Below are 19,057 nucleotides of genomic sequence, written 5' to 3'. Positions count from 1 at the left end.
TGCTACTATTCCATTCTTAATCAGCTTCATGAAAGGGATGCAATAGGTTTACAAACAATCCCCTGTCCTTCATCAAGTTATTGCTGGTATATACATATTCACAAATTGAATCTAAAATAAAGTTGGCAAAAGCTGTTCACAAGTGTATTTACTCAAACATTTAGATGAGAATCGGCTCTCTTTGGTTTAATCCTCCAGCAAACATTTATCCAGATGTATTTACTCCACCCTGTCACAGGAAGGAACTAGTAATTGTTTCTGTGTACTGATATGCTCTTAATATTAAGGCTTTGGGGATGTGGGTAAAAAGCTGCTTGGTGTATTTAATTAAAATTAGTAGAAAATATTAAACCAAGCAAGCATTGTCAGTAGTACTTAGTATTTAATGCAAAGAAACCCAGGTGCTTAGAAATGTACACCAGAAGAAAGAAGAGACTTGCTATATTCAGAAAGAAACATCATGCTCTCAGTTTTCAAATTTCTTAAAAAGAACTATAGAATCTTGAATTTTGAGTGAATAGAACTATAATTTTGTAAATCAATAGACTAATCAACCAAGCTGGAATCATTTGAGTAACTACTATGGGCTTAATCCTGAGATTCAGTGTTTAATCTTGAAAGTAAGGAGAAATTGAAGAAATACAAGAAGTTATTTCTTATCTGGGAGATGATACTAAAGAATAAAAAATAGTTAAGTGAAAGTAAAAGTATTAAAACTAGTGCTATAATGTGCTACTAACTTCAAAGTACAATAAGAATTCAGAAGGGAAAACAAACTTAGGAGCAGAGTCATCAAGAAAAGCTTCATCAATCAGCACACGGCAAGGCTTCAAGAATGGGAGCCAAGGGCTTCCCTGGTGGTGCAGTGGTTGAGAGTCCGCCTGCCGATGCAGGGGACATGGGTTCATGCCCTAGTGCGGGAAGATCCCACATGCTGCAGAGTGGCTGGGCCCGTGAGCCATGGCCGCTGAGCCTGCGCATCCGGAGCCTGTGCTCTGCAACAGGAGAGGCCACAACAGTGAGAGGACTGCGTACCGCAGAAGAATGGGAGCCAAGATGAAGGGGCCCCAGGGACCAAATCTTGGACACTTTGAGCAAAAATAATAATGATAATAATAATGGATTTTAGCCCCTAGAACAAAATGGGAATCCATGAGTTCATGATAATATAAATAATGTTTAAAAACTGTGTAAGAGAGCAAGGACAAATTTTTTATGGCAGAATATTTTTATATAAATTTATTTGATTTATTTATTTTTGGCTGCATTGGATCTTCACTGCTGCGCAGGAGCTTTCTCTAGTTGCAGCGAGTGAGGGCTACACTTTCGTTGCAGTGCATGGGCTTCTCATTGCAGTGGCTTCTCTTGTTGTGGAGCATGGGCTCTAGCCACGTGGGCTTTGGTAGCTATGGCATGTGGGCTCCAGTAGTTGTGGCACACGGGCTCAGTAGTTGTGGCGCACAGGCTTAGTTGCTCTGCGGCACGTGGGATCTTCCTGGACCAGGGATCGAAACTGTGTCCCCTCCATTGGCAGGCAGATTCTTAACCACTGCGCTACCAGGGAAGTCCTTTATGGCAGACTTCTAATTGACAAATGCAGGAGAAATGGTGGAAATTGAATCTCATCATTTTGTTGCCCCACAGTAGTAATTGTGGCAGGTGAGAATCATTTTTGGATCCTAAAATTAGTGGGCAAAAGTGTTAAGGAGAAATAAGATATTTGCATAATCTCAAAGTAACTCCCCCCAAAGTAACAAAGATACAAAAAGAAAAATAGTAACTCCATTGAACTGGATAGTATCCCTCCCCAAAATCTATGTCCTTCCTGACCTCAGAAGGCAGCCTTATTTAGGGTCAGTGTAGATCCAGTTAGTGAAATCACAGTGAGGTTACCCTAGAGAAGGGTGGGCCCTTAATCCAATTTGACTGGTATTTTAGAAGAAGAGAAAGACACAGAGACAGACACAAGGATGCCACATGTCCATGGAGGCAGAGATTGGACTTATACTGCCAAAAGCCAAAAAACGCCTGTGGCTACCAGAATCTAGAAGAGGCAAGGAAGGATCCTCCCCAAGAGGCTTCCATGGGGCATGTCCCTAAGCAAAACTTGGTTTCAGATATCTAGCCTCTAGAACTGTGAGAGAATAAATATTTGTTGTTTTAAGCCACCCAGCCTATGGTACTTTGTTATGGCAGCCCTAGGAAAACAATAGTAACTTTAGAGTAGAAAGACCTGGCAGACACCACCTTAAGTGACTGAAAGGAACATCACTAGTAAAAAGACATGTCAACAGCATGTACCTCCTGACACAATGTACCGAGAAGGGCACAACTGCACTTTTGCAGTACTCTTGACAAAAATATATAACATCAATCTAGTAAGAAGAAAATCAGACAAATTGAAGTTGAGAAACATTCTATGAAATAACTGGCCAGCACCTTTTGAAGTGTCAAGGGCGTCAAAGACAAAAAATGACTGAAATGAGGAAATTGTCCCAGATTTGAGGAGACTAAAAAGATGTGACAACTGAATAGAATGTGGTATCCTGGACTCTGAACTGGCGGAAAAAGACATCAGTAAGGACGATTTGCAAAATTTAAAGAATGTCTTTAGATTAGTTTATGCCCTGGTTTGGATGGTTGTACTATAGCTACATAAGATGTTATCATTAGGGGAAGCTGGGGAAGGGTATTCAGGAATTCAGTGTACTATTTTTCCAATTTTTCAAGTCTAAAAGTATTCCAAAATAAAATAATTGTGAATAAAATCCAAGGGCAAAAATGGTCGGGTCAGACAAGATGGATAAGGAAAGGGTTTCCTTGACACATAAAGGACAGATGTGAACAAAGGCGAGATGGAGGGAGCAGAAGCCAGCTGACAGGTCTGTGTTGCAAGTAGCAGGAGGGCACACAGGAGCCTGTGTACGTGCTGCTGGAATAGGGAAGCCAGCCAGGAATCTCACGCTGATACAGAATGGAACCTGCATAGGGTTTTGAGCTGAAGAGTGATGTGATGAAAGCACTGTTGAATGACCATTTGTCTGGCAGAAAAATGCAGGATTGAATCCACTTATACAGACTCTTCCTGTCAAATCAATCTAATCCCCTTTAGGACAGTAGCCGACTGAGGAATCTGAAGGCAGCCCTTGTCAATATTTCTGTTGCTATTTCTGGGATGCTTTCTCTCTGGGGTCCTCCTTCCTCCTTCCTTAGAGGCAGAGTGGAGGTTTGTAATGAGGGGTTATATAGACATCAGAAATATTGTCAGAAAAGCACTAACAGGAAAATACAAGTGACAAAACAGTACTTAGGAAACAAAAATAAAAAATCCAAATACAAAAATATTTAGGAAATATTGTAACATTTAGTGTTTAGGAAACAAAAATAAATAATCCAGATACAAAAATAATAGAAATTATGTGGGTTAAACCAAAGGAAGAACTTAAGGCAAGAGCAATCACACTGTAGGTAGCAATAATGATCCAGATTCTTGAAGAATTAGTGGAATAAGAAGAAGAAACTCACCATCCTCTTCCTCTGTTTAGGGTCGGTATGATTTTTTCTAGATTACATTTCAAGATCTAGGCCACAGAGTAAAAACAGATATAAAGAACCAAAAAAGGATTGAAAGAGGCAAATGACCAAGAATTTGGAGGTTTCAGAAATAACTGTAAGTAACAAAAGGTCTTAAAATAATGAAGTTTGAAAAGATTAGGGAGAAAGGGGATTAAAAATGGACTCTACCATCATAAAAGCTCATTAATTTCAGCTCAAGTAGTGGAATTGGTGATCATTTACCATAGATTAGGTTGAAGTTTACCTTTACACTATCTCAAAGAAATATTTTGTTAAGCAGATTCATATAAACTAAATAAAGAACTATTTAAAAAGCTTTTCTGGAGACCAAGTATGCCCCGAAAGGGAAAATAATAATGTTACAGAGTAAGACTCAAACTTTGCTGCTGACCTATTAAAAGCTAAGCTTTCATTTATTTTTAAAGGTGTTTAAATCTCACTGATGAAGTTTAAATCTCACTGTTTAAAATCTCAATTTTTTCTTTTATTGTCCCTATTGCCAGTCCTTAGAGAGCTCAAAGTCACAAAGCAATAAAATCTTTGTGAACCAACTGGAACTTCTTTCTCTTGCCCATCTGCCTCTAAGACGTCTACCTGCCCCAGGTTAAGCGTAGGCAACTCAACATGCAAATATTCATGGGGATTTGTGGGATGGTGGGAGGGTAGCCAACAGTGTGGGGATCTGTATGAGGAAAAGGTGGGTCCCGTCCTTTCTAAATAATAGGAGAAAATGTTTCTCATACACAAGTAATAACCGAGGTCTGAGGGAAATTTTCTAGAAATGAGAGAGGGACACTGAAAAAAAGAAAACCTTGAACAGTAAAGACAAATGGCCTCCATCCAAGATTATACACCAAACTAGAAAAGAAGTATCCCACTGGAAAAAAAAGTTCAGAGTTACCAAAGGGTTGTTTTGTCCTTTTCTTTCTCCAGTTTCCTAATTTAGCAAAACCATTCCCTCCTCTCTCCAAAAATGAGCCCTTGCCCACAACTAGCTCTTTTAGGCGCCCAGACTCCCCTGAGCCTTCCCACTTCATATACTTCCTTGGGGGAGAGAGTAAGTCGTTCCAGCTGGGCCCGGCCTCATGTTCCTGTGGCCTAGTTCCCTGGCAGTCCCCTAACAAGAGCTTGCAACTGTGGAGATTGCACTGATGTGTGAGAGTCCCTGCAAATCCCAACAGCTCACCCCCTACACTCTGCTCCCAAGGCTTCAGAACCACAGGAAAGTACAACACACAAAATCAAGATGCCTTTAAATAATTCCACTGTAGCCTCTAAGCCCGCAGTTTGTCTCATGTTCCCAGTGATCCTTTATAGGAAAACCTCTGGAGCTTGTTCAAAAATATGCTCACACTCTGTGTGAGTTCTGACTCAGTTCCTTTCTTTCTGTTCCCTCAGGTATACACATTTGGAGTTCTTGGTGATAATGAAGGCTCAAGAGAAGGCTTAGGTTATTCTTGGCTTTTGCTGTTTTAGGGCAACAGACTTGCTGACAAAGGGTCTTTGTAATTGGGTGTCCCTAGGAATTCCCTCAGTACCTAGTTTTATGAAGTGTATGCTTTCCCTGCCTGAGTATTAATCTGAGGGGCTCTGCCTGGAAGAACTAGATACTATCAAAAAAAAATACACACACACGTAATCATTGGCCTCTAAATAGTGGTGAAGCTAACATCACATCCTACTCTTCTTAAATTCCTAATTCAACAATCTCTAAAGCTCTCAGGAAAACTAGTAACTGATATATTTAAGAGGTCAAAGGCAGCCAGATCCACTTGTAACCAATGATTGATTTTATCGCCTAATGCCTAAGTTGTATGAGACATATAACTTAAATAGTTTTGGAAAATTAATATTAATGCATGTATTTCTCAGAAACTTTTTAGTTGCAAATGATAGAAGTTCAACCCAAACTGGATGAGTTGCAAGAGAAGAAGAGCCATGTGGAGAGGAGTGGGCTGGAAATGGGGAGAAATGTATGACCTCATGTAAATGACAGACCCACACTTTTGCTGTTATTAGACATCGCCCTATCACATGGTGTTATCTAGAATCTTCTCTATCTCTTAGGTCCACCTTGTTCTTTGTTGACTTTATTCTCACACAAATTTCCTCAAATAATAGGAAAATGTCCTCTCAAATTTCCAGATTTACGTCCTCTTACCTGAGCAATCATGAAAGCAAAACAGCATCTCTTCTCACATAGTTCCAACAAAAATTCCCAAGTTTAAATCTCAGGGGTGAACACACATGTGCTTGCACACACACACACAAACACACACGGGTAAACCACAATACCACCACCAACAATAACAACAACAGTCACCGGCTACATTTAAGTCATATGCCAGTCACTGTGTCAAGGGTGGCATGCTCTAATTGGCCTATCTGGTTCATGTGCCAACATCTAGAACTTGAAGTAGAAGAGAGAGAAGGCCACTTGCACCACATGAACATAGAATGGGGGTGGAGTTACTTCCCAAAGGAAAATCAAGGTGCAATTACCTGAAGAAAGGAGAATGGATATTGGGGATGCAAAAACTAAGATCTCTTGCAACTCAGATTTCAAGCTTCTGATCATCACAGCATACTTCAGAGATGTCCCCCCCAATACCATTATAAAATCCTATCTATAATGAAACACCTTACTCCATTTTTAAAAGTTTCTTCTGTGAGATGTTTGTATGAACCACTCTGATAAAATAACACCAATTTTTACAACCAGAAGTTGTAATAACATATCTGTAGATGAATAAATGAATAGCCACTGGGGTCTAATAACCATTTACTGAGGATTCTTTTATATCAATTTGGGTTTGCATGACTCTAAGGTTTTATAAAATTATAGAATTCCAGTTCCCCAAATGTAACAGAGAACATAAACTGAAAGCTCACGTGCTAAAAACATCTTGATGTACTAGATTAAGAAGTTGTATTGATGTGCTTCTGTAATGGCAGTGGGAGGAGATCTGCAGACCTATTCCTCAGAAACAATTGTCATTAAAATTATTAGTGTAAAAATTACTAAAAGTCTAAAACCATCCAAAGTCTCTGGAAGCTGTCCTAAGAGCATACAGCATGTGGTAGGCTGGATAATGGCTACCAAAAGAGATCAGGTCCTAAATCCTGGAACCTGTAACTATTAGAAGGAAAAAGTGTCCTTCCAGATGTGACTGTGTTAAAATGGGGAATTTAACTGGATTATCCAGGTAGGCCCTAAATTCAATCACAAGTGTCCTTATAATAGTGACTCAGAAGGATATTTAATAATGACAAACGCAGAGAAGATAATATGACCACTGGCACAGAGATTAAAGTGATGTGGCCACAAACCAAGGAAAGCTGGTAACCACCTGAAGCTGGAAAATCCAATGAATGGATTCCTCTCTAGAGAACTCAGAAAGACCCAAACTGCCAATGCCTTGATTTCAGTCCAATGACACTAGTTTAAGACTTTTGGCCTCTATAACTGTAACAAAATTAATTTCTGTTGCTTTAAGCCACCGGGTTTGTGGTAATTTGTTACATCTGCAACAGGAAACAACTATACAAAAAATGAGAAAATTTACTTAATCTTAGAACAGCAGCATCTGTGATACTTGAGCCAAGATCCAGTGTTATTTTGATATTCAAACCAAACAAAATCAGCACGAGGAAAGAAAGTTTTAGTTTAATTTAGTGTTTGAACTGACAGTTTTTTGTGAAGAAACTGAATTTTGTGGGAAGATGTGGGTCAGAGAGGGTGGTCATAAAAAAAAAAAGAAGGCGCTGTGTAATAAAAGTAGATCATAAAAGAACAATGAGTTTTATCCAAGCAAGAAGGAAATGCATCCAGGAAAAATGAAAAAGAAAGAGACAGAAAGCAACAGCAGCAGCCTGGAGTAGATGAAGTCATCTATTTGGGAATCAGACATAGTTTTACATATCAAGAAGAGGCAGCAACTGAATTTTCATATTCCACAAAAATATATTCTTTGCACATTTGGGCACATTTGGGACACTCTTTTTTTTTTTTTTTTTTGCTGTACGCGGGCCTCTCACTGCTGTGGCCTCTCCCGTTGAGGAGCACAGGCTCCGGACACACAGGCTCCGCGGCCATGGCTCGCGGGCCCAGCCGCTCCGCGGCATGTGGGATCTTCCGGGATCGGGGCACGAACCCGTGTCCCCTGCATCGGCAGGCGGACTCTCAACCACTGCGCCACCAGGGAAGCCCTGGGACACTCTTGTTTGGACTTTATAACTAGTGTGAAGTGAAACTCACCACCAAGGACAAAGTAGAGGTATTATAAGTGATTTTCTTTGCCACCAACTCTCCTCCCTTAGAGTAAATATATCCCCGAAAGATAATGAAGTAAACTAGACTGTTACTTATTATTGGAAGCCAACATTATGGGCTGAATTGTGTCCCCCCCCCCACTGCTTCCCTCCCAACATCAAAATTCCTATGTTGAAGTCCTAAGCCCCAGTACCTCTGAATGTGACCATATTTGAAGACAGGATCTTTAAAGAGGTCATTAAGTTGAAATGAAGTCATTAGGGTGGGTCCTAACACTATATGACTGATGTCCTTCAAAGAAGAAAGTTGGATACAAACGTGTGGAGGCAAGGTCATATGAAGACAGAGGGAGAAGATGGCCATTCACAAGCCAAGGAGCAGAAGTGCTGAGCCAACACCCTGATCTCGAATTTCTAGCCTTCAGAATTGTGAGAAGGAAAGTGTCTGTTTAAAACACTAAGTCTGTGATACTTTGTTATGGCAGCCCTAAGCAAACTAATATAGTCAGAAACTGATTATATTCAGATGTTATCACTGTATTAGAAGCACCAGTTAAATATACACAATAATAATAACAATAAAGAAACTATCATATATAAAGTACCTATTGTGTGCCAGCAGTGAGGCTGGGCAAGTTACATGTATTATTTATAGTCATGGTAGCAAATTTATATTTCAGAGAGGTGTGATTGTCCCCATTTTACTAATGAGAAAACAAGAACTTTAGGAGGACAGATAACTTGCCAGAGTCCCACTGCTTCTAAAAAAGAGAGCAAGGCAATGAGATTGCAACTTAGACTGCAATCCTTATACTATTACTGATGTACAGTCAAGGGTTAATAGCTTCATTTCTCCGTGATGTAGTTTCTTCTTTTGTAAAAATAAAAAAATCATATCTATCAGGGCAGGAATAAACCATAGGAATAAAAAAGGGTAAATTTCAGAACACATTTAAAAGACACGTGGATTAAACTGAAAAAAAAAAGTTATGTGAACTGAAAAACCTCTTATTATTCAAGCCACTGTCATAATTTCACAGCAATGACAAAGCAGCCTTTCCATGTTCAGTTTTGTGAGTGTTCTCCGCATTACATTCTCCTCTTTCACTCTGAGCAATAAGTCATCTGCGTTCAATCTCTTCATGCAAAGTCAGCCTAATCAGCCAACAACAGGGAGTTCACAAGTGTACAGGGGCTCATTATTCATCACTTCTGAGGAGCAGCTACTGTAGTCCTAGTTAGCGATTAAATATTTAGTGTCAGTAATATAGGCAGCAGAGAAAAGAAAATACTGCACTTCTTAAATGCCTTGGAAAGCATTTTGAAGGCAGCCAGTCAATCACATGAGTGACAGACTCTGACTACCTCATTAAAGGTGCTAAAACACAAAATATGCTCCAGATCCCTCCCACTTGCTCTCTCCCCATTAGGCACATTTGGGACACTCTTGTTTGGACTTTATAACTAGTGTGAAGTGAAACTCACCACCAAGGACAAAGTAGAGGTATTATAAGTGATTTTCTTTGCCACCAACTCTAGGTGAACTTGATATATTGCCTGAGGTATCACAATGCTGGGGAAACTGAGAGCTGTCCCCCTTTCAGAGCAAAAGACAGCAGACTCAAGGCAAGACAAAGTAGAATAACCTGCCTCCACTCCATTGCCCTCCTCCCAAAATAACCTAACATATTAATGCGCTGGCCTCTAGCTGTTTCTAAACTAGACACATGCATAACTGCAACAAGATATAGGGGAAACATTTGCATCTTTATTCCTTGAAGCCAGTGTAGGCCATGTCAAGCTTGGGTATGAAATCATGGGTTCACATATCCAAATTAGACCTCTTCAGATTCCAGAAAGGGCAGAAATGATCCAGACACCCAGAAACTCAGGATATGTTGGATCTGTAGATTTTAAATCAGGCGCATGTGCTCAAGTTGGGTTACTAGACATCGGTCAGGTCCTTCATATTTGGGGTTTAGGCCCCATTAGGTGGGCTTACTTTGTAGTTGTGAGGGTCCACTGATTGTGCCACAGGCTAGAACTCTCTATGTGTACTCAGGCTACACAAGGATTTTAGCTTTAACTGCTGTGTCCATCTGCTATGCTGTCTCAAACCTTCGTATTTGAACTCTGGGCCATTTCCCTCTGCTTCACTAGGGAAGCAGTGGTCTGTGCTTCTCTCTTGGCTATCACAGTTGTTCTTTGCCTTGTACTGCTTGTCCCTATAAGTCTCAGGCATCCTGGTCCAACAAGGAGACCCCACAGAAGAGCATGATCACATGAGCATGTGACTTGAGGTCAAGGACCCACCACTGACTATTCCTGGAACACACTCCCCTTGAGCAGCCATGCTCAGTTGGGGCCCATTACCAGCACTGGCTTATACTCAACTATCCCATTTGCCACACCTTTCTATTCACAGGGCTTAATGTTTCCTCCAGATTTCATTTATTATCTACTCCCGCCGAAGGGATTCTTTCTTTTTCCCTGACCTCAACAATCATTCCCATATTTTTAGAGGCAAAGGAACAGTTTTAGGTCACCTAAGATGATTGTACTCTTAAAAATTAATGGATGCTCCTTCTACAACCTTTCCCAAGACTTTGAACCACTGTTCCATCATTTCCCTGAAGGTCACATTGGGAGTGGTCCTGAGTTCACACACTGTCTGCTGGGTCTGAAGGTCTTTGTTCCTGCTACACAAAGTCCCAATGGAGGAGGCAGCGATTTGAAATATGGTTCCACTAACTACGTAGCCACATGTTTTTATCATGTATACAGTTCATTCTGAAGCAAAAATTCTAGCCCTGCACATTGACCGTGATAAACAATCAGCATCAAGCAAACAGTTTTATAATTTTTGTGTACATGAAAAGAACAGTTGAATGAATCGGTTTATGGCAGCATCATTAAATGTGCCTTTGTTAAATACTGCCTAGAAAGCCACCTTTAAAAATAAAATGAAGACTGCAGGGAAAGATGCTTTTTTACTGAAGGATCATTAACACATTTACATTTTAAAATTACATCCCTGAGGGAGCCTGGAGAAACTAGTTATTTTTTATTTTGAGTGTCATTTGGTATTCCCTTTATTGCTATCCCTTTGTAGGTCAGGACACCATAAAGAACTTGAGATGCAAACCACCTGATGACAAAGTTATAAAAGTCAAAAAGTTCCAGGAAGGACAGAGATATTTAACTTGGGTGAGAAGTAAATTACCCACAAGCAAGCTTCGGATTCTCTTTGCTGTGCTGTGAAACAAAGGTGTTTAAGTATAAATAATACACTACACTCAAAAGGAAAATCCCTCACCCCTTCAAGGAAGAAGTTTCTCTAATGGTTGTTTTAATTGCGCTGAGTTGCTTTTGCAAATGGAGCCTGCTTTGTCCCACTGAAACAGAAGCCCTGTTTCAGAAACAGACAGTAAAAAAAAAAAAAAAAAAAAAAAAAAAAGTATTTAATATGACCACAGCTTGGGTTGACTTGCTTTAGCCCCAGGGTCCAACTTTGGACTTGAATAGAGTCTGTGTGGCTGGCTTCCATGGTCTGCTGCATCATCATATAGCAAAACTGAATTGTTTTGACGAGAGTTGGTGAATAGGCTATGTTTGGACAGACTGGGTCTGTTTTTAGCCATTAAAAAGGGCTATTAAAACTGCTGTGCTGTCATTAGAGCACATTGTGAGGTGCCCAAGACAAAGCAGCAAGAAGTAAATTGGCTTTCTGCATCCAGAGGCCCTAAGTCTGGGAGGACGTTGCACTGTCAGGCGACTTCTACTTAACGGTGCAGAGCAGAAACCAACACTTATACCAGGTGTGAGTGAAAGGAGCTCAGCTTGAATTATCTCTGGAAAAGTGCTTTGGGTTAAAATAAAGAAAGAAAAAGAAAAACACAGCGTAAAGGTTCAAGCCCTGGTCAGCAAATTGGGCAATGTTCTCTGGGTTCACTCTCTGAATCACAGCAAAACCTCATTAATTTGGAATAATTGGGAGAAGGAAAGTGGTAGGCTCTCCAAGATAAGGAATTATATAATATTTTTGGACCACTGCCATTGTATTACTTTATAGAGTCAGGCTAACAATTGTTATTAACCAAGAGCCTATTTAATATCCATAGTCCAAAACAGCAATTTGTAAATAGCACATCACTGCTAGTATTCAAATAGAATGCTTTTCTTTTATCTTTTAAGACTTCTTCAGTGGGATAAACATCCCTCTCAAATTCTCTTTACACTATTGATTTCATTGGTAAAACCAATTAAAATATAATAATAAAACCTGTCAAAGATAAACTTTAGCTCTGTCCCTATTTGAAGAATCCCAAGTTCTGATGTAGTCTCATTATAAATTAGTAAATCCAAATAAGCAAAATCTTATTGCATATGGAAACACATGAGACTTTTGACTCTGCTGAAAAAGCAGAAAAGCAATATATCCCTCTTCCTGGGTCCTGAGCATATAGCATTGTTTTCCTGGCTTTTTCTTATCCATATTTGAACATATTTTAGTCTTTCCTACCTTAATGTTTAAATCTCCCTAAACTCCATGCCCATCTCAAGGCACGCCCTTCTTTCTTCATCAAAGCCAGATCTCTTGAAAGAGTCATCTACACTCTTGACTTTCCACTCTGACACTCCACACCCTTAGGCCACTGAAATTTCACTTCCTTCCCCATCATTCTGCTGAAGCCACCCCGTCTCACAGGGATTCCTGACATTTACTCCTTATCTCATTTGACTTTTCTTCCTGTGCTAGAGAGGACCTACAAGACAATGTTGAATAGGAACTGGAATAGCAGGCATTCTTAGAGTGTTTCCAACTGAAAAGAGAATACTTCTTTTTTTTTTTTTTACCATTCAAATGATGTTAACTAGACATTGTTCGTAGATATCTTACCTCAGACTAAAGAAGTTTTATTCTGTTTTTAGTTAGTCAAGACTTTTTTTGAATAATGGATAAAGAGGAGGAGATGAAGATGCTGAATTAGGAGGATGCTGGGCTCACGTCCCCTTGTGAACACATCAAACCACAGCTACATATAGAATAACTCTCACTGAAGTTGACCAGGGACTAGCAGAACAACTCTTCTACAACCAAGGCTGTAAAAATGATCCACATGGAGTCCGGTGGGAAGGGATGGAAAGCAATCTGGTTGGAACCCACATCCTTAGCAGGGGACACAGAAGAGGAGGGGCATATCAGGGTCTCAGAGATCCTCCCTGAGGCGTGAGGAGTTCAAGCTACATATTAGTTTCCCCAGCCCTGGGGTCTGACACCAGGAAGATGAGCCCACTTAGTTGGCTTGAAAACAAGTGGAGCTTACCTGAGGGCCATAAGAAACTGAGACTCTGCTTTCAAAGAGCAAGCACCCAGAATTGCTTACTCCTGGTCACAGCAGAGACATCAGATTTAAAAGTACCTGAGGCTCTGGGCGACTTGCTAGGACCACCATAGCACAGCCCCCAGCCCACACTGTGTTTTTGCTCCAACCCCTCTTGCTCTGTCACTGCTCCCCACAAAGGCAGAGTCTGTCATTGCCAATAAGAGTGTGCACACATGGAGGAAATGGAGCAGGCTCAGACCCCAGGCTCTGGCCAGTGTGTAGGCACACACTTAGAAGGGAGTGAGGCTAGATCCAGGGTGGAGATGACCATTGCCTGAGCACGCATCCTGGTGCACACTTGGGAGGGAATGAGGCCAGCTCAGTGGTATGTCACCAACACTTCAGCCCTGAAGCAACCTTTAATCAAGGTACACACATTGGGGGAAAAGTGAAATCACCACAGAAATGCAGCCCCAAGCCCTCAGGACCTGGCCATGTCCCAAACCAGTCTCCAAGGTGGAGCCCACCATCACACCCAGGAAAACCCAATTCCCTCAGGGCTTCTGCTCTAGCCCCTTGGCCCCCACCACTTGCAGTTGGGCAGTGATGGACATTAAACATAGGAGGAAACCTATGCACCTAGTTCTGGTTCTAGCCCCTCCAACTCTAGCCCTACTTCCCACCAAGGCAGTTAATGCCAGCACTCCCTGGAGGAAGAAACAGCCCGTGCTCACTTCAGATCCAGCTCTCCTACCAAAGGCACTGGGCACACACAGACTGCGTAGGGATGCTCCCACACAAGGACATGCCTTCAAGACAAAGATAGGTAACTGTTTCACCTAATTTCATAGAGAGAGAGAAGGATAAAATAAGAAGACAGAAATACATTGGGGGGATGGAATAAAAAATGTAGAGCTTTAAGACTGAGTCAGAAGTAAAATGAATACAATTTAAAATAAGTAGATATAGTTATAACTCAATATGTATGAACTAAATGGTAACCACAAATCAAAAACCTACAATAGATACACAAAAACTAGAGAGTAAGGAACACAAACATAACACCAAAGAAAATCATCAAACTACACAGGAAAAAACTAAAACATGAAGAACAGAGACAAACTACAAAAACAACCAGAAAACCAATAATAAAATGGCAATAAGTACATACCTATCACTAATCACTTCAAATGTCAAATGTCAATGGAATAATGTTCCAGTAAAAATACATAGGTAGCTGATTGGATAAGAAAAGAAGACCCATCTGTATGCTGCCTGCAAGATATTCACTTCAGAGCTAAATATACAGACACACTGAAAGTAAAGGGATGGCAAAAGATATTCCATACAAAAGGAAATGAAAAGAAAGCAGGGGTAGAAATACTCATATCAGACACAGTAGGCTTTAAAACAGAGTATATAATAAAAGACAAAGAAGGACATCATATAATGATAAAGGGATCAATAGAAGAAGAGGATATAACATTTGTAAACATATATGCACTTAATATATGATTGCCTAAATATATAAAGCAAATACTAACAGACATAAAGGGAACAATTGACAGAATTACAATAACAGTACAGGATAGTAGTACAATAATAATAGTATACCCCACTTACATCAATGGACAGATCATCTAGACAGAAAATCAGTATGGAAACAGTAATCTTAAATGACACATTAGATCAGCTGGACTTATTAGACATCTACAGGACTTTCCATCCCAAAACAGTAGAATGAACAATCTTGTCAAGTGTGCATGGAACATTCTCCAGTATAGATCACGTGCTAGGACACAAAACAAGTCTCAGTATATTCAAGAGAACAGGAATTATATCAAGAATCTTTTCTGACCACAAGGGTACAAAACTAGACATCAATTACAGGGAAAAAAAATGGGAAAAACACAAACAAGGGGAGATTAAACAACATGCTACTAAAAAACCAATGGGTCAATAAAGAAATCAAAGAAGAAATCAGAAAATAACTCAAGACAAATGAAAATAAAAACACACCTTTCCAAAATGTATGGGATGAAGCAAAAGCAGTTCTAAGAGGGAAGTTAATAGCAATACAGGCCTACCTCAAGAAACAAGAAAAATCTCAAACAGCCTAATTTACCATCTATAGGAAGTAGAAAAAGAAGAAAAAAAGAAGTCCAAAATCAGGAAAAGGAAGGAAATAATAAAGATGAGACAGGAAAAAATAAAAGAGAGTCAAAAAAAAAAAAAAAAAGCTACAACTGTAGAAAAGATCAACAAAACCATGAGCTGGTTTTTTAAAAAGATACACAAAATTTGTAAGCCTTTGGCCAACCTCATCAAGAAAATAAGAGAGAGGACCCAAATAAACCAACTAAGAAATGAAAAAGGAAAATCACAACCAATATCACAAAAATACAAACAATGATAAGAGAATACGATGAACAGTTATATGAAAACAAATTGGAAAAGCTAGAAAAAAATGGATAAATTCCTAGAAAGATACCATCTTCCAAAACGGAATCAGGAAGAAATAAATTGAACAGACTGATTATTACTATTGAAATTGAATCAGTAAATAAGGAACTCCCAATAAACCAAAGTTCAGTACCAGATGGCTTCATGGGGGAATTCTACCAAATATATAAAGAGGAGTTAATACATATGCTTCTCAAACTATTCCAAAAAATTTAAGAGGAGGGAACATTGCCATATTCATGGTATGAGGCCACCATTACTCTGGTAACAAAACCAGACAAAGACACTACATAAAAAACCAAATCTAATGAATCTAATGAATGCAGACACAAAGTCCAGATAAAATATTATCAAACTGAATTCAATAATACATCTAAAGGATCAGACACCATGATAAAGTGGGATTTATTCCAGGGTGCAAAGATGGTTCAATATATGCAAATCAATCAATGTGATACACCATATTAATAAAATGAAGGATAAAAATCACATGATCATTTCAATAGACACCAGAAAAAGCATTTCACAAAATTCAACACCCATTCATGTTAATAACTCTCAACAATGTGGTATAGCACAACATAACAAAGGCCATTTATGACAAACCCATAGCCAACGTAATATTCAATGGTGAAAAACTTAGTTTGTCCTCTAAAATCAAGAACAAGACAAGGAGGCACTCTCGCCATTTCTATTTAACATAGTATTCAAAGTCCTAGCCACAGAAATATGACAAGAATTAGAAATAAAAGACACCCAAATTGGAAGGGAAGAAAACTGTCACTATTTGCAGCTGATATATTCTATATAGTAAACCCCAAAGTCTCCATAAAAAAATTATTAGAATAACATAATTCAGTAAAGTTGCAGTGAACAAGAATAATATATAGAAATCTGTTGCTTTTCTATATATTAATAATGAACTATCACAAAGGGAAAGAAAAAAAATCCCATTTACAATCATATCAGAAAGTATAAAATACCTAGGAATAAGCTTAACCAAGGAAGTAAAAGACCTATACTCTGAAAACTATAAGACATTGATGAAGGAAATTGAAAATAATACAAAGAAATGGAAAGATATCTCATGTTCATGGATTGGAAGAATTGATACTGTTAAAATGGCCATACTTCCCAAAGCAATGTACAGATTTAATGGAAGCCCTTATCAACTACCCATGACATTTTCCAGGAACTAGAACAAGTAATCCTAAAATTTATATGAACCACAAAAGATTCTGAATAGCCAAAGAAATACTAAGAAAAAAAGAAGAAAGCTGGAGGCATCATGCTTTCTGACTTAAGACTATACTACAGTCATCAAAACACTAGCGTACTGGCACAAAAATAGACACATAGATCAACAGAACAGAATGGAGAACCCAGAAATAAACCTAGGCACAAATGGCCAAGTAATCTAAGATAACAGGGCAAAAATACACAATGGGGAAAAGACAGTCTCTTCAATAAGTAGTGCTGGGAAAAGTGGACAGCTACCTGTAAAGGAATGAAATTAGAACATTTTTTACACCATATTAAAAAAAAACTCAAATTGGATTACAGACTTACATATAAGACCTGAAACCACAAAACTTCTAGATGAAAACATAAGCAGTACACTCTTTGACTTAAGTCTTAGCAATATTTTTTTTTTATCTACCTCCTCAGGCAATGAAAACAAAAGGAAAAATAAACAAATGGGACTTAATTAAATTCAAAAGCTTTTACACAGCAAAGGAAAACACAGACAAAATGAAAAGTCAACCTACTGAATGGAAGAAGACATTTGAAAATGATAAACATTAATATCCAAAATATAAAAAGAGCTGATACAAGTCAATATAGAAAAAAACCAACAACATGATGAAAAAATGGAAAGAAAATCTGAATAGACATTTTTCCAAAGAAGACATACAGATGACCAACAGGCCTAAGAAAAATGCTATCCATCACTAATCATCAGGAAAATGCAAATCAAAACTGCAATGAGATAGCCATTCTGACACGTGTAAGGTGCTATCATCAAAAGACAACAAATAATAAATGTTGGCCAGGATGTGGAGAAATGAAAATCCTAGTATACTGTTCTTATGAATGTAAATTTTTATAGCCTACTATGGAAAACAATATTCAGGTTTCTCAAAAAAATGAAAATAAAACTACCATATGGGGCTTCCCTGGTGGCGCAGTGGTTGAGAGTCCACCTGCCGATGCAGGGGAAGTGGGTTCATGCCCCGGTCTGGGAGGATCCCACGTGCCGCGGAGCAGCTGGGCTCGTGAGCCATGGCCGCTGGGCCTGCGCGTTCGGAGCCTGTTTTCCACAACGGGGGAGGCCACAACAGCGAGAGGCCCGCGTACCACCCCCCAAAAAAAAGAAAAGAAAAAAACTACCATATGATCCAGCAAGTCTACTATTGGGTACATATCTAAAAAAAATGAAAACAGTAATTTGGAAAGATATACGCATTCCAATGTGCATAGCAGCATTATTTACAATACTCAAGGTATGGAAACACCCTAAGTCCCCATGGATAGATGAATGGGTAAAGAAGTTGTGGTAAGATGGCAGAAGAGTAAGACGTGGAGATCACCTTCCTCCCCACAAATACATCAGAAATACATCTACATGTGGAACAACCTACTGAACGCTGGCAGAAGAACACCTACTGAATGCTGGCAGAAGACCTCAGACCTCCCAAAAGGCAAGAAACTCCCCACGTATCTGGGTATGGCAAAACAAAAAAGAAAAAACAGAGACAAAAGAACAGGGACAGGACTTGTACCAGTGGGAGGGAGCTGTGAAGCAGGAAAGGTTTCCACACATTAGGAAGCCCCTTCGCAGGTATAGACTGTGGGTGGCGGTGGGGGGAAGCTTCAGAGCCATGGAGGAGAGCGCAGCAACAGGGGTGCGGAGGGCAAAGCGGAGAGATTCCCGCACAGAGGACCGGTGCCGACCAGCACTCACCAGCCCAAGAGACTTGTCTACTCACCTGCCAGGGCGGGAGGGGGCTGGGAGCTGAGGCACGGGCGTCGGAGGTCAGAACCCAGGGAGAGGACTGGGGTTGGCTGCGTGATCACAGCCTGAAGGGGGCTAGTGCACTACAGCTAGCCAGGAGGGAGTCCGGGAAAAGGTCTGGGGCTGACGAAGAGGCAACAGACTTTTTCTTGCCTCTTTGTTTCATGGTACGTGAGGAGAGGGGATTTAGAGCGCTGCCTAAATGAGCTTCAGAGATGGGCATGAGTGGCAGCTATCAGCGTGGACCCAAGAGACGGGCATGAGATGCTAAGGCTGCTGCTTTAGCCACCAAGAAGCCTGTGTGCAAGCACAGGGCACTAGCCACACCTCCCCTCCTGGGAGCCTGTGCAGCCCATCACTGCCAGGGCCCTGTGATCCAGGGACAACTTCCCCAGGAGAACAT

Source organism: Mesoplodon densirostris, chromosome 3, assembly GCF_025265405.1.
Source record: "Mesoplodon densirostris isolate mMesDen1 chromosome 3, mMesDen1 primary haplotype, whole genome shotgun sequence".
NCBI lineage: Eukaryota > Metazoa > Chordata > Mammalia > Artiodactyla > Ziphiidae > Mesoplodon > Mesoplodon densirostris.
Note: the sequence above shows the minus strand (reverse complement) of the source record.